Source organism: Fragaria vesca, linkage group LG1 (genome assembly GCF_000184155.1).
Source record: "Fragaria vesca subsp. vesca linkage group LG1, FraVesHawaii_1.0, whole genome shotgun sequence".
Lineage (NCBI taxonomy): Eukaryota > Viridiplantae > Streptophyta > Magnoliopsida > Rosales > Rosaceae > Fragaria > Fragaria vesca.
This window is the reverse complement of record NC_020491.1, coordinates 20,880,305-20,885,728: the sequence shown is the minus strand read 5'-3', so window position 1 is coordinate 20,885,728 and position 5,424 is coordinate 20,880,305. Positions and strand designations below refer to the sequence as shown.

Genomic DNA, 5,424 nt, shown 5'->3' with positions numbered 1-5,424 from the left:
CTCTCTCTCTCTCTCTCTCTCTCTCTCTCTCTCTCTCTCTCTCTCTCTCTCTCTCTCTCTCTCTCTCTCTCTCTCTCTCTCTCTCTCTCTCTCTCTCTCTCTCTCTCTCTCTCTCTCCCTAATCCGTCTTCGCTCTCTCTCTCTCTCTCCCTCTCCCTCTCTCTCTGCTCTCTCCACTCTCCGTCTCCGTCTTTCGCTCTCCTCTCTTCTTCCTGAGACCAATATCATGGTGTTAGGCTAGAAGATAACATCCAATTGGTGTTCCTCAATACTTCAATTCGCTTTTTCCTCAACTGTTATCAATGGGTAATTGGGTTCCGAGTTCCTGACTTCTAGTTTGTTTTTGTTTTCTGTTTCTGATCGATTCTACTTGACGTTTTCAGATTTCGTATTGTTCTTAGAGGGGAGAGTTTCATAAGGCTAACGAAAGGTATTGCCTCTTTCTTTCTCTGGGTAATTTATATATTTTCAATTCGTTTGTTGCTTGCATGTCTACCCGATTTGTTTACATTTTATCACTCTTGGTAAAGAAAAAAAAATCATATCTCTTTGTTCTCAATTGGTAAATTTAGCTGTTGAAAATCATTTCAATCTTTTGACATGAGATCCATTGACCTGCCACTAACAGGCTTAGAGGAGTGCAAGAGTTTTTCATATGTATCTGAGTTCTTCAGGTAACGTCTTTTATGAATCATTAGTTGTACAGTGAAAGTGTCATATATATATATATGTGAATTATAATGTGAGTGGTGTTATAACATAATTGAAGCTGGGTATTTGGATTTGGAGCTGGGAAAGAAGAAGATGGATATGCGTAATACATTTTCAATTCAAGTGATTTTATTTTTCCAGTTACGTTTAATGGATTGAAAATTCGTGTGATTGGCTTTTGTGTATCATGGTTTAATATGCAATGCTTTTTCACGTCTTCAGATATCTTAGAAGTAATCGATTTTCCAGAAGGACTTCTCTAAACACTGGTGTGCTCTTAGGTCTCAGCAAAGATCAAATTGAAGATGGAATAAGCAAAGGAAGGTACTGCCGTTTGCTGTATAAATTAGCGCTCTGGGTTGCTAAACTATGAGTCTTACTGTGTGGTATGTGGTATGGTTTATGAATCTAATTTAACTCCATGTTCTGTACCAGATACCAAATTGTTAATGTATCCAGAGGATACACATCAATATAGGTAATTTTGTTCTTCAACTGCTTATTTTTTATTTTTTGAAAAATTCAATTGCATCGAAGATTTAGTGCTAGATAGGTTTTTTGGAAAAACCATATTCTCAAATGGCATGTATAGTTATATACTTTTTCAGACTTTTGAGGAACCTTAAGTGTGAATATATACTTTTATTTTGTGAATAAGGTTCCATCCTATATGCTTTGATTTGAGCTTTGTCAGGCAAGTACTCTGAACAGTTGAACAGGTAGTTGAGTTAGTAGTAGAGGTAGTTGAGCTTGGGATATTTTCAAATTCTGGGAGATTTTGTGTTTCTAGATATGTTTTGAATCCCAAATCCTTTAGTTATAGGCATGTTAATAATCTATGATTAACTTTCAAACTCTGTTAGGTCATATTTTGATGGTTTCTTTTCAGGAGACTAGGTGAAATCATACTCAATTTTATAGAAAGTTTGCTGCAAATTAAGTAGTTTTGGTCCTCCGTTTTATAACGGTCACTTTGGTGGACTTTTATTGGGTTGAATAACGTTGGCTGAACACTTAAATCCACTATATTCTTTAATATTTGTTTGCAGGGTTTAGAAAAGAACAGAAGAAAAAAAAAATTCTGATCCTTCAAAAAGTTTCACAATTGCAAAGGTAAATTTTTCATATCCTAAATTTTGAACTTCTGAGTATGAGTAGGAATGGCAGTAGCTGACCGCCTGATTTTATTTGTCAATAGGGAAAGGCGTACTGATCTTATTGAGGTAGCAAAACCGCTTAGGTAATTAACCTATTGGATTATCTCAGCAAATAGATTAAAATTATCAATCTTTGAACATTTGGTCGTTTTTGGTTTTTGCTAACATTGTTAATATCATTCCCAACGACAATCCACTTCTTGCATTTTCTTATATCATAATTGTTAATAATATCCAAACCTCCTTATTAGCAAGTTCAATGTTATGGTTCAATTTGGTCTGTGATATACCTGATATGTCATTTATTTACATGAATGTAAGTTCTTTTTCACACCTGCAATTGGATTGCAAAAGGATGTGAGATACTGTACTAATTTGAATTAATTAAATTTACCATTATGTGTATCAAAGGTGTGAATTAGCAAGCATCATCTTTGTCCTGTTTCTATAGAGAATATGAGTTCAAGGACTTTGTCTTCTGTTCACAACGATTTTGTTTTTGTCTCTTACTCTCCATCTTACAACTCTGTGTAGTGACAATATGACAGGAAATTTAACTATATACTATTTTTCGTCGAACCGCCTTACAACCCTGTGTTGTTCTTGATTATAATATCTCTATCGTACACTTCTGACTTTATGTTATTTGTTAATAGGATCTCGAGACCCTGAAGGTGCATATTGATAATTTGAATTTACAGAGTAAGTTCACCCTGAATTTACCTGTATGTTGTTTTTTTAATTTTTTTTATATAGGGAAAGCTGTATGATCTTCACCACTTCTCTGAATTTATATTCAGTAATTTCAATTTTTTAAGGGAAACCTTTGATTGGTTTGCTTTAAAATTTGAATCCTTCAGGTGAAAGGTCTAAAGTTTGGTGGATGCTAGGTATTTCTACACTCAAACATAGTTATTGATTATATCCCATTCGTATGGTTAATGAATTCCTGTAATTCTGTGTGTGTTGTGTGAATGAAAATGTTATTTTCCTGTTATAATTTCTCATGATTATGTAGCTAGAACAATGTAGAAGAGAGGAGTCTTTAATCATTTAGATTTGCCTAGTCTTCTTGTTGCTTTAGGGTTATCATGTGGTTTCTAGATGTGCCATTGAAGATGGATGTTCTTTGTTTATGGTCATGTTTTAGACTTTTAGGGTTATCATGTGGTTTCTAGCTGTTCCATTGAAGATGGTTGTTTTTTGTTTATGGTCATCTTTTAATCTTTTAGGTTTCTTAGAGGTCATTCATGAGGGTCATCTAATTTTGGGTTATGGTACAAAGGTCTTATTTGACACAATCAGTCAAGGAGATTACTTGTATTTGTTTCAAACAATATCTCTTGAGTTATTTATGAGAAGTCTTGGTTTGATTTGAAGAAACCTTCTGCTGAGATTCCACATTTCTTATATTCTGTTCATTTCCCTTCTTTCAAGGGTCTTTAACCACAATAGCCAATCCCATGGATTATAATCCTAAGCTTCACACTTCTAAACACAGTGACCTCTAGGTTGTCGTACGTCATATTTGACATCAGAGCTTTAGCTTCTCCATGTCAACCCATAATGGACTACCTTTAGGGGTTTGATGACAAATCCATAATCGAGAGAAGTTATTGTTGCAACTCACTGAAAAGGTAGAGGCTCTGATTGGGAAACATGAGCAATAGGAGTATATGCATAGCTTGATGTCTCGATTAGGATGAGGCAGCACCATAAGCTTAGTTGGGGTTCGTGGATGACATATTGATTGAGAACATATGGTCCTTATATAGAAGAGCTTAAGATACCTCATTTAATTCTTTTGCTTCCTTATGTAAACTCAGAAGAAGATTTAGCTGGCATTGGTCAAAATGCTAACTTAGATTCCACATATATCATTAAATTATAGACTAGGTCACTGGTATAAGATAACATTAATTTATATCGTCTGCATTATTTCTTTGCATTGTCAACGCATCTGAATATGTGATACGTGTTCTAAGTGCTTTGTTTTCATGAACCGTAAACAAAGAGAAATAGAATGAGAGAGGTTAGGGGAGAGGAAACAAGGCCAAGCCTTCAATAAGATAAAATCTTAATTCATTCAAATCAGCTCTTCAAAGTACATTAGAAAGCCCTTTATAGGACTCCTAGAATACCATATGACTTGTAAACTTGTTAATAATAAGACTCTTGAATAATTAAAAGACTTAAATAGGCAAAGCCCCATTCAAGACTCTTAAAAACAATAAATAATTATTCTTTTCATAACTCTTAAAGAAAACCCTTCCCGGTTATTACCCTAACCGCTTCGTGAGGCGTCCCGGTTATTACCCCAACCACTTCGTGTGGCGTCCGGTTATTTCCCAACCGTTTCGTGCGGTGTCCCAGTTATTACCCCTTACCGCTTCGTGCGGCGTCCCAGTTATTACCCCTTACCGTTTTGTGCGGCGTCCCGTTGTTACCTAACCGCTTCGTGCGGCGTTCCGTTGTTACCCAACCGCTTCGCGGGGCCTCCGGTTATTACCCCTTACCGCTTCGTGCGGCGTCCCGGTTATTACCTAACCGTTTCGTGCGGCGTCTCGTTTATTACCCCAACCGCTTCGTGGGGCGTCTCGGCTATTACTTATTACCGCTTCGTATGGCGTCCCAGTTATTACCCCTTGCCGCTTGATGCGGCGTCCAGGTTATTACTCATTACCGTTTCGTGCGGCCTCCAGGTTATTACCCCTTACCGCTTCGTGCGGCCTCTTGGTTAATTCCCAACCGCTTTGTGTGGCGTCCGGTTATTACCCAATCGTTTCGTGCGGCCTCCCGGTTATTACCCCAACCACTTTGTGCGGCGTCCTGTTATTACCCAATCGCTTCGTGCGGCGTCCCGTTATTACCCTGACCGCTTTGTGCGGCGTCTTGGTTATTACCCTGACCGTTTTTGTGTGGCTCCTGGTTATTACCCCGATGGTTCGTGCGGCGTCTTGTTTATTACCCCTTACCGCTTCGTGCGGTGTTCCGGTTATTACCCCTTACCGCTTCGTGCGGCATCCCGGTTATTACCCAACCGCTTCGTGCGGCTTCCCCGTTATTACCCAACCGCTTCGTGCGGCCTCCGGTTATTACCCCTTACCGCTTCATGCGGCGTCCTGGTTATTAAACTTACGCTTCGTGAGGCGTCCTGGTTATTACCCCTTACCGCTTTGTGCAGCCTCCTGGTTAATTCCCAACTGCTTTGTGTGGCCTCCGGTTATTACCCCAACCGCTTCGTGCGGCGTCCCGTTATTACCCAACTGCTATGTGCGGGCTTCTGGTTATTACCCCAACCGCTTTGTGAGGGTCCTGGTTATTACCCCGACCGGTTCGTGCGGCGTCCCTGTTATTACCCCTTACCGCTTCGTGCGGCGTCCCGTTTATTACCCCAACCGCTTCGTGCGGCCTCCCGGTTATTACTCCAACCGTTTCATGCGGTGACCCGGTTATTACCCCTTACCGCTTCGTGCGGCGTCCCCGTTATTACCCAACCGCTTCGTGCGGCCTCCGGTTATTACCCTTTTACCGTTTTGTGCGGCATCTCGGTTAT

The 5,424-nt window shown here is 39.5% G+C and overlaps 1 non-coding gene across 1 annotated transcript in view; it reads left to right on the top strand.

Moving 5' to 3' along the window:
* The first annotated feature begins 1,775 nt into the window (after positions 1-1,775).
* Positions 1,776-5,424, top strand: part of LOC101291569 — an 8,136-nt gene continuing 4,487 nt past the window's right edge. Inside the window, exons 1-4 of the transcript XR_183795.1 lie at positions 1,776-1,824; positions 1,910-1,951; positions 2,525-2,570; positions 2,729-2,758. This is a non-coding gene — a transcript (uncharacterized LOC101291569). The remainder of the gene's footprint in view (positions 1,825-1,909; positions 1,952-2,524; positions 2,571-2,728; positions 2,759-5,424) is intronic.